General features: G+C 42.5%; 1 long non-coding RNA gene across 2 annotated transcripts in view; it reads left to right on the forward strand.

The window, feature by feature from the left end:
* LOC311605397 overlaps positions 1-8,613 on the forward strand; it is a 28,564-nt gene extending 19,951 nt beyond the window's left edge. For both annotated transcript variants that reach the window (XR_014781924.1, XR_014781925.1), the window contains exons 2-3: positions 7,261-7,620; positions 7,882-8,613. This is a non-coding gene — a long non-coding RNA (uncharacterized lncRNA). The remainder of the gene's footprint in view (positions 1-7,260; positions 7,621-7,881) is intronic.
* The last annotated feature ends 2,605 nt before the right edge of the window (positions 8,614-11,218 follow it).

The raw sequence follows: 11,218 nt of genomic DNA on the forward strand, positions 1-11,218 counted from the left end.
TGGTTGCTCACAACCATCTATAATGAGATCTGGTGCCTCCTTCTGGCATGCAGGCATACATGCAGACAGAACATTGTATACATAATAAATAAATAAATAAATCTTAAATAAATAAATAAATAAATAAGAATACTTACTATTCATACCGAGGACCCAAGTTTGGTTTTCAGCACCCATGTGCGGTGGCTCACAATCATCCATTCCAAGGATTCTAACTCCCTCTTCTGGCCTCTTCAGTCACCCATACATGTATGTGGTGTGCATGCAGACAAGCAGGCAAACACACATGAAGAAAGATAAGTGAGAGGGTCTTAGTCCCATTAGGCATCCCATGCTGCTTCGCCTTTCACTATCCAAACGTTTCCTTCAGAACTCAGGGACCAAATGGAGTTAGAGAACTTGTCATTCTCTGCAGTCTCATTTCTTGTGTTCTGAGACTCAGGAATCAATTACATATACACATATGTATTTATTTGTTCCTCTCCGAACCCATTGTCAGAACACTCAATGTTCAGAACTCAGCAAACAAATGAGGACACTTCTTTTTGGTTATCAGAAGCCATTTGTTTATTGTAAAAAATATCAGGAAGGCAGAGAAAAGAATAGGACGACCCAGGGTTAGGGTACCATACTGAGTATTGATTTTCTGGTAATGGCTGGTGTCTGGGAGCTAAACAGACTTCCTTCCTCCTTTGTCTCTTCGTTTCCCTCTTTATCCTCCTCCGTTCAGAAACATTCAGAATCTTTGGAAAGTTTTTCAAATGGTTGGTTGGTGCTTCCAAATGTTGGTGTGAGTGCTTGCTGGTGGCTGGCCAGTATGCCTGAGTGCCTTGGACCTTCTGCACTTGAACGTGGATTTGGTGACCAGCGGCCTGCTGCATTTGACAGACACTGGAGGCCCATCTACTAGCAAGATTTTTCCAAGGGGACAGTTGGAGCCGTACCATCTATGAAAGCGAGCAATCAATCATTGACAGTAACACATCTCCCTGCTGATGGGCAGGGCTAAAAAGATATATTCGATATTCTGCTGGAAGTCAAAGCATAAGGGAAGTTGGAAGAGAAAGTGATGCAGAACCAATGGTACATGCTGACTTAAAAAATTATGCACGCACGCACACACACATACACACACACACACACACACACACACACACATATATACACACATACACATAAACATATATATTTCTCCAAGTTCTCAGAATGTGGCCTCCACTACTACCTGTGTCCAAGTGAGTGTGTGAGCAAAGCAAAGCCAGATGCGGTTGACTGGCTCCAAAGTTCCATGGCTAGTTTCCCTACTGCACTTATTTCCTCTAAATGAGCTTCTTCAGTTTCAGCCACTCTGCTGCTTGGGGATTCGGCCACAACTGAAGGAGCAGGAAATAAAGAATTGGGCTGAATGCTAGGTAATATAGCCATGGGCAAAGGCAGCCGCAATCCAATATGTCTGCTGGTTTCCAGTGTCTAACCACAAATGCTCATCAAGGTGGTGACTCCGTTCAAAGCAGCTGCGTCCAGCTATTTCCCGCATCTGGCTTTCCATAGGATAGCATCAGCTCTAATAGCTGTTGTGTTCCCAGTTAGGCATCAGGCTCCTGTTGGGCACCTGTAATGCACCCCTTTTGAACTTATGAACCTGCTGACCAAGGAGGCAGAGAGCACCCCAGTTCCTCTACTTAGTTGCGGTCTTGCTTCCGGCAGAAACAGAACCTGACTTCAGGTCTACGTGCCCACCCGATAGCCATTCAGAAGCTACTTTACTGGTTGGTCACTGTGACCCCAACTCATGGCAGGGAAGGGTTGCTTTTGGCTCACGGTTTGAGTGGATCTAGTCCATCAGGGCAGAAAAGCACAGTAGCAGGTGCTGCCTGCCATGGAAGGAGATGCACATAGCCATCTGGGTGGATCAGAAAGTAGAGATAAATGTTGGGGTTTGACTGGCTTTCTCCTTTTCCCTTTTTTTTGTCTTAGGACTCCAACTCATGGGATAGTGCTGCTCAGCTTAAGATGGGTCTCCTCTCCCATCTTTAACTTCCAGAAAGTTCAATCTTTCTGGAAACATCCTCACCGATATAGCCAGAGGTGAACCTCCTCAGTGATTTTAATTCAGTCAAGTTGACAGTCAAAACGAAACATTCCAGACAACAGATTGCAACTGAGCACGTGCTGGAAGCTGTTAAAGACAAGTCTCTGATCGTGCACAGAAACCTGTCTTGCACGGAGCTGTACATGCTCAGTTTATGCTCAGTTTTTATGTATGCATGACAGAGGCAGGCAACAGAAACCCAATGGGTAGGGAGGCTTGTGGCCCTGCTGAGACCAGAACCCTGAGTCTGTAAATCCCCGAGGGGGTCTTCCACTGAGATTTAATTTAATTTTTAAGTCTTGGCAAAGGGGACGCTGTATGTTTGTGTAGACTTGCATCATTTAAAAGGTTCTTGCAGTTTAGATCTTGCGTGTAATTTGTTACATTAGCTCTGGGCAAAAATATTTGCTTTTTGGTCCTTTGTGGTTTGAGTTCCTTCTCAGCATTGACCTGGCATGTTAGAGAAGGCAGTGCTGTGGAAAGTAGCCATGGGGATGGGGGGTGGGGGAGCGAGCTGGAGAGGGCCCATGCTGTAAAGCTTGTTGCTAATGGCAGCTTTGCAGACTGTAGGAGCAGGCACGTGATTTTCCTGGCTTGCTCAGTGGTTCTTGTGTATTTTGGATATTACCCTGTTGAGATCAGGAAACCGAAACAGCTTGGATGAAACATTTTAAACTCAAATGAATATTGGGAAAAATTTTCTCTCCTGATACATTAGACTAAGTAAGAGTGTCATTTGGATTTCTGTTGTTGTTGTTTAAAGTGAAATTCACACGGCTGTATGTGTCCTGACAGTGTAAAGTGTGGCCATTGACGAGATGAACAGATCCACAAGGAATTATTCTGAGGATCTACCTGTCTTGGGTTCTAAAACTGTTAGCACTGGGTAACATATCACCACTAACTGGACTTATTCTTGTGTCTGTGGTGAGAGAAGGATGCAGACACCATGCCCCCATTTTATCAGAGAGAGAGAGAGAGAGAGAGAGCTCAGGCACAGAAAAAGAAAGCCAGTTCTTCCCCATCATTCATAGCTCCCTCATGGAAAATTCTAGAAATAATTCAAAATTTTGTTTATTTATTTCACAATGCTAGGGAATCATATTCAGGGCCCAGTGAATGCTCGGCACTCAACCCCAGATCTATATCCCCAACTCAGTTCATAAGCTTTTTCTGTTGTTTTGGTTTTTCTGAGGCAAGTTTTCTCTGTATCACCCTGGCTGTCCTGGAACTTGCTCTGTAGAACAGGCTGGCCTTGAACTCAGAGCTTTGCCTGCCCCTGCCTCTCAGTGCTGGGATTGAAGAGTATGCACCACCATGCCTAGGTCAACTCATAAGCTTTGAGTTGCGCATTTTTCTGAGTAATATGACAAAATCTCAAGCCACTCCACTATGTCCCACCTTAGTCAGGAATTGGTTTGTTCAGTGTATCCACTCTGTGTGAGCTACCTGCCTGGTTGCCATGGTAACTGTCTCTGTTATTACATCCCCACTCTTGGTGCTCAAATGAGTCTTATTTTCCTTGATAATGTTTCCAGAGCACAAGCTAGTGGTGCTGGGAATGCAGATATGCCAGAGTTTCTCTCCTTCAAGAGAAAACTGAAAGTACAGTAAAATATTTTGAGAAAGATGAGGTCCCTATGACCCAAGGTGATCTTTCCCCAAGGATACACAAGACAAGTGTAACTTATTCCTTCTTGTAGTGAATATTGCAGGGGCACCTGGGTATTCCAGGAATAGCCTTGAAGTCAAATAGCAGCCACAGTGATGTTAGACCTGCTCTTGTCTACTGCTTGGCATCAACCTCACAGACAACATCACAGAATGTTTTATAGCTAGGTTCGGCCAATACAAATACTTGTAGAGGAAGGGGGAAGCTAAAGTATTCCTTTGAGCTAGATGTCACTCAGAGAGTGGTAGCAAAACCTCCTCCTCTCATTTTCTCATCCTAGGTAAGATAGCAGCTTCTTGGCATTGCTTATCTATGTGTTCATTTGAGTTCCATATGGGTTTGTACAACTCAAAACCGTGTGCATCTATGATATATATCAATACAGTGCTTTGATAGATGCATTAACTGTGCATCGATAAATCAAGCTAATTAACAGATGCATGGCCTCACCTGCTAAGCTTTCTGTTAGCCTGTGTCTTTCCTTTTCTAATACCTTTGCAGCAAGGGCGCCATGTGTGAGACACTGGCTTGTACTGCCAGAAGACTCCTCAGGTACAACTCCATCTTTTATTTTTACTGATGACAGCCTTAATCCCAGAAATGGGCAATGACTTTCCCACAGTCAACTGGTTTCTGGTGGAGAGGGAAGAGAGCAGTCACTTCACAGTTGTGTGCAGATAAATACTATAGCACCTTATTCACTGTAACATTTGACATTGATTGGATGCATAAAAATTGAAATATTGATTATCCAGTGAGCCTTCTCATTGCCTGGCCTTTGTCTTCAAGCAGACATTTTATATTGAGTGGACAGGAACGTTAATTAAGTAATTCAGCTGATGTTTATTGATTGTTCCTAAAGGGCAAGGCTCAGTGCTGAGTGCTTTGGGAAGGACACACGTGCCTAGAGAATGACACACACCCTCAAGACTTTCTCTCTCAAGGAAGCACTGGGACACACACGTGCGATTCTGCATGTGTCAGTTTTGTTAGGCTTATGCTAGAACACTACAGTCTCCACACCATGGATGCAGATAAAGTGTTCCTTGCACATGGGAAAGGAGGATGCACCTTCTACAGGCAGAATTAGAGAAAATTCCATGGTGTGAGTGGCATGTAATTACACTGGAAACTACAGATATTTGACCACAGATAGCTGGTGGGAAAGAATTAGGGTCAAAGGCAAGTAAGGGCGCAGGCCTGCCTCACCACACCGAGCCCAAGACACCCCTCCTCTACCATCGCCAGTGGTTCATTCTTTATATAGCTTTCAACATAATTAACGGGAGATGAAGTTAAGGCATCAAAAGCCTATCTTTTATTGATTAGCAACTCACAAAGCCATTTTTACTCTCTCAGTTAACAGAAGCTTATAAATACCATTAAGCGCAGGAAAGTTTTCTCAGTCTCAGACTAGCTGTCTGCATGGCCCGAAGCACAGTGCTATTGTGGGCATTTGCTTATGGGGTCCATATGCTTTTCTTTCTATGTCTCCATCATTGTGGTCCTCTACGAGAGACGTTTATTGTAAGGATGTCTATTAACGGTTGTGGATTAAGGCCTTTAAAAAAATAATTTTGGGGGATAGGAGAGATGGTTTAGTAGTTAAAAGCATTTGCTGCTCTTGCGACCAGGGTTGAGTTCCCAGCACCCACATGGCCACTTATAATTGTCTGTAAATCCAGGGACTCATTGCCCTCTTCTGGCTTCCAAGGGTACTGCATGCATGTGGTATACAGATCTACCTACATACACATACCTTCATAGACATAGAATAAAAATAAATCTTATTTTTAAAGGGCAAAAAAAAAAAATTGAGGGCTTTAAACAATCTGTTGATATTTTAATTTGTGTTTGTTATTGTTATCTTATTATTATTTTAAAGATTTATTTATTTTATTTATTGTACATGAGTGATTTATCTGTAGAAGAGGGCATCAGATCACATTATAGATGGTTGTGAACCACCATGTGGTTGCTGGGAATTAAACTTAGGACCTCTGGGAGAGCAGAAGGCACTTTTAACAACTGAGCCATCTCTCCAGCCCTATTATTATTTTGAGGCAGGATCTCTGACTTTGTAGCTCTGACTGGCCCTGGAAACTCACTATGTAGACTGCTATGGCCTTGAAATCACAGAGATCTGCCTCTGCCTTGTGAATGCTAGTATTAACTATATGTGCCACCATGCCTGGCTCTGTTGGTATTTGAAAATAAAATCTTCAGGATCCCCCGCCCCCCACCACTCACCCACACCTTTTAACTTTTAGTGGGATCTTGCTCTTTCCCTATCATTTGCTTGTTTTTTAATATTTCTGGGATTTTTGCAATGCACTGTTTCCTCCTGTGAATATTATGCTGGGCTTCCAGTGATTTGATAGTATAGTTAGGGTTACATATTGTGCTGCACACAGTCATGTCACAAGACATAAGAAAACAGCAAGAGGCTCTAAATACAGAAGGCACACAGGGCTTTATTAGTCCCAGCATCACTGAGGATGTTACATCCCTGTGAGTTCAAAGCCAGTTTGGTTTACATAACAAGTTATGCTCTAGCAAGGGCCACATGATGAGACCCTGTCTTAAAAAAAAAAAAAGGCATCAAAAATGAGGTTAGAAGTGGAGGCTTACCCTCATCTCAACCTCACTGTGTTCTGAGATATTCTACTTTATTCAGGGAACTCCACTTCCCTTAAGTACCAGAGATTGGATGAAAACTAGGTTAATCTGAATATAAAATATTGGATAAGCTTAATTCATTTTTAAAATAAAAACACACCATAAGAGCCCAATAGTTTAAATACCTGCAGGCTGCCAGCACATGGAGCCATCTAAACAGTATACTTGAGTTAGTCATAGATCAATTAAAATACATTTTATATATACATACACAAAAATTTAAAAGAATAAGTAAAAATATTATTTAAAAGAGTATGCTTGACACATTTTTTTTTTGGCATACCTTATCCTTTTGGAGAAAAATATGAAAGAAGGTACAAAATTATTCAGATAATGTTATTTCCTCTAGAAAAATCCATAAAAGAAAAATCCTCCCATAATTCCTTTGTTTGTGGCTGACTAAACACTCTTGTATGAGGAAGATACATTTCACTGGTATAAATATTCATCACTGCTATATATTAGGGTTAAAGAACTCAAACATTTACAGGAAATTAAATCCTATTTTCATTAAAGCCCCCTGTTTGGAATCCTTACAGTAGATAGCTCTGACATTTAAATTGGAATCCACTTCCTTTCTTCATTTTGTTGACCAAAGTAATACTGGGAAAATACAAGACTCACCTGTTTACTGATGTGATGCCTATCTGCAGCCCTGTCCACTGCACTCCACCCGAAAGCCCAGTGGATGGACTATCCTCCTCCTGTTAAGGCCACTGGGTTCAATTCCTGCTGGGATGGTAGGGTTTGGCTTTTTTGTTTTCAGTTAAATTTCCATTAGTTTTTTTTTTTTTTTTTTTTGCCTCCATGTCGCTAGACACTAATTCATATGTGCTGCCAAGATGAAAGAGTAAAAGGGAACATCTGATCCACGCATCATGGTGCTGCCAAGTGAAATGTGATGATGACAAGGATGGCAGAGAGGAGACAGGTCTCTGGGACCTGACTCTGACTGACCATGGCTGAGGAGCAGTGACATCTGCAACGGGAAAGGCAATTTGGAAGACAGCGATCCAGCTGCAGAGGCGTTCTGGATTCTAAAGGCAAGGCGCTTGGCACACAGAGCAGCGGGCCTGGGGAAGCCCGGAATCCTAGACAGCGCTCTGAGCAGAGAAGAGATGGAGGATGCTGGCTGTTTGGAAAGAGCTGTTATGAATGGAGACAGATCGGTCCTTAGGTATGAGAAAATGTTAAAAAAAAGGACAACCTTTCTTGGCTAATTCAAGTAATTTTAGATGGGTGACAATGTGTAAAATATTTAGAAGATTGAACAGCTAAGAAGAGGTACCAAAGAGGGGCTCACAAATTTAAGCAGAAACAATAAAAACTGAAGACTGAGAACAGAGGCCATTTGTTAAATAGCTTCTTATTGCTAGAACAAAATATTTGAGATAGTCTATGTACGAATAAAGAAATACATATTTATGCTGGTTTGTAGTTTTGCAGGTTTTTGGTGGCCTTTGCTACTTCGGGGGTGATGGAGAGAAAGTCATGGGTCTACAAGGTCCATTCCACGCATGACTAGGAACCAAAGCAAGAGGAACAGGAAGAGGTCAGAATCCCACATTTCCCTGTGAGGATCCACTGGACCAGAACTCCCCAGAGGACTTTATTTCTGAAGGGTTCCTCAACTTCTCAAGAGTGCCACACCCTGGGGACTGAGCCTTTGGGGACAGTCAAGATATAAACTATGTAGTAAGGGCCAATACATTCTGCAAGTAGGAAAAGGACCAACCAGCAAAGACCCCAAACTTGTTTGCTGGTAAGTGTGTGTGGGCACATTAGCAACTGATACTCAAGATGGCGGGTCTGAAGAGGTTTCAGAGGAAGTGTCTATATTCTCTCAGCTTCCCACAAGAATAAAACCAAGTCAGGCTCTGCTTGGTGGCTTAGGCCTGTAATCCCGGCACATAAAAGGCTAAGTCATAGAGTTGTTAGTTCAAGGCCAGCCTAGACCACAGAATGAGACTTGGTCTAAAAATATATATAAGTATAAATAAAAGAAGAGAGGGGAGAGTCTTTTTAGGGTTTCATACACCAAGGAGCCTAGACACAGACATTTGGTTGTTGCTTTTGTAAGGAGAGGCAGGGGCTAGCAAGATGGCTCAGCAGGTAAAGGACCATGCCACTGGGCTTGGTAGTCTGAGATCCATCCCTAGGAAAAACATGGTAGAAGGTGAGAGCCACTCCTGAAAGTTGTTCTCTGATTGGCACCTGTGAGCTGTGGTACACATATGTATGCTCAAGTCTGTGCATGGGCACACACAGCTGCACAATAAATAAAATGTAATCATGTATTAAAAAGATTTATTTTTGCATGTATGAATGTTTTGTCTGAATGCATATATGGGCAAACATGTGCATGCATAGTGCCCGCAGAGGCCAAGAGAGGGCACTGGATCCTATACTGTAGTTACAGATGGTTGTGACTCACCAAGAGTGCTGGGACTCAAACCCAGGCCCTCTGCAAGAGCAGTCAGTGCCCTTAGTTACTGAGCCATCTCTCCAGCTCCCCTTCCTCCCCAAAAATTTAGGTAGATGCAAAAGATAGTAAAGGCAATTTATTCCCTGAGGACATCTTTGTGTTTATATTTGGGGTGATGAATTTGAAACACCATTCTTTATTTTACTTGAGAATATAAATAAATAAGATGCTTATACACAAAAATTTTTAAACACAAACACTGCTACTTACACACTATATGAATATTTATGTGTAAGGTGGGGCTGGCTTTTAAACACCCATAATAAGGTATAGTATTTATTGGGCTCTTACTGTTCTCTGCTCTGTTTTAAACATAAGCCATTCACAACTGGAGATGATACACACTTCAGTTACTATTTTCAATCATTCTATTTGGGGGTTCTCTGTTCTCCATAGTCTACAGATGAGCCCAGAGGCTCAGGAGCAGTTACAAAGGGTTGGTAGAGGCCCAACTGGGACTGGCAAGCAGGTATACCCACACCAGAACCTGTGTTTGAGAACAGATCACTCTGGAATGGGGTCGATCATTTCAAAATTACATCCGGAATATGTTTGACATTCATGTTTGAATTGTAGCTTTGCCTGATGTTCTATGATTGTTTTCTTTAAAATAGTGGGGCCCAACTTGGGGTAGAGTAGGGAGGCTGACAATCCAGGAGGGACCTGTTGCTTTTAAAACAGTAAAATCCCAAATCGTTTGATTTTACCCATGATGACTCAGACGCTAGATATTGAGGTGAAAACTTGGTAGCTCAGAGAGGCAGAGAAAGCACCCAGCTGACCTTTTTACTCAGCTCATGTTCCAGAGGAAAAAGACAAAATCAGAAAGCCGAAAGCTTGCTAGCTCAGCTGATGGCTCAGAAGAAAAATGCCTACTAGCTCACCTAACAGCTCAGGAGGAAAGAGGTAAGAGCTGAAAGCCAAAAAGCCAAAGAGCTCCTTCTCCTCCTCCATGCTGTCTTAAATACCCTCCCCTCAAAGCCCTTCCTTACTACTTAATCCTTGTCAGCTGGTTTGTTGCTCTGCCTCTTGACCTAGCGTTGACTTTATTAAATCCTATATACAAAAAGCTCTTGGATTAAAGGTGTGTGTGTTAGGGCTGAGCCACACCAAACAAGAAACAGGTGTTTACAGCTCACAATCTTGGGTTCACAGTGGGACTCAAACATCCTGGTATTTGGTATCAAATACCAAACATCAGGGACCTGAGTAGGGAGGCTGGTGGTCCAGGAGGGGCTGTTACTTGTTTTATTGCCGTACAGAAACCTTATCACCTCTCAGAAAGATACAAAACATCATTTAAAAATAAGGTAGGCATATCTCAGAGATGTTCTACTTAATTATCAACTTTAGCTGGCGCCTAGCTCCTGTACTATGTGCTTCTTCCTGTGTGTTCTGGAATCTACTTTGCAGAGTACCTCTACTTCCGTCTATGACTCAGTGGGATGAAGGGTCTTCCGCCTCTGGCTTTCGCTTCTCCTGTTTAGCTGCTAACGTCTTGGAGAAACCAGGCCCTGCTAAGCTCTTGTCTTGGTTTGAAATGCATTTGGCCCTAAGGAGCAGAAAATCGAGCTCACAGTAGCTTAAACAAATAAGGGTTTATTTTTTTCGTAGCAGTCTGAAGGGAGGCAGCTGTTAGTGCTGGTTTGGCTGTCCGGAGTTAGCAAAACTGAGGCTCTGCCAGGCTCTGAGACTTCCTCTGGTGATTACAACATGGCAGCTTCAGTTGTTTAGACTCTTATGTGGGGAACAGGTGGCATGAGAGTGTGGGTGCAAAGTGTCTTAAGGACCCAGTGTTTTCCCTTTCCTTCTCAGCCTTCTGGGCACTACGCTAGGACCTGATTGAGCCTGCCTGCTGCAAGGTGAACTGGGGACATGCCCGGGTTGCAAGGGAGACAAATGCTGGATGAGGATTAGAGGCCTAATCGACAAGAGTTTTCCCCTGATGTCTTCATAGCTTTTATGATCTAAAGAGTAACTTGGATTACAGAAATGTGAAGTAACTGAGATAACTTTTAAGCTCATGCAGAGAGTCTAATTGGACTGTATATATTGTTTATTTTTCTTTTACAACCCTCTTACAGTCCTATATCTTAAACATGTAGCTTTAACGTCTTATTTTAAGTATTTATTTTTATTGTCATAAAGAAATGCCTTTTCAAACAATTTATGTGTTATCCAAGTAAGTGATCTTGAATTCCAAAGGTTTTTTTTTTTGTTTGTTTGTTTTAAGCACACTCCAGTTGTTTAAGCAGAATCTCCTTCAGCATCTGTGTTCTCGTGGCTGAGA

This window comes from Acomys minous (genome assembly GCF_964271855.1).
Source record: "Acomys minous genome assembly, chromosome: 9".
Classification (NCBI taxonomy): Eukaryota; Metazoa; Chordata; class Mammalia; order Rodentia; family Muridae; genus Acomys; species Acomys minous.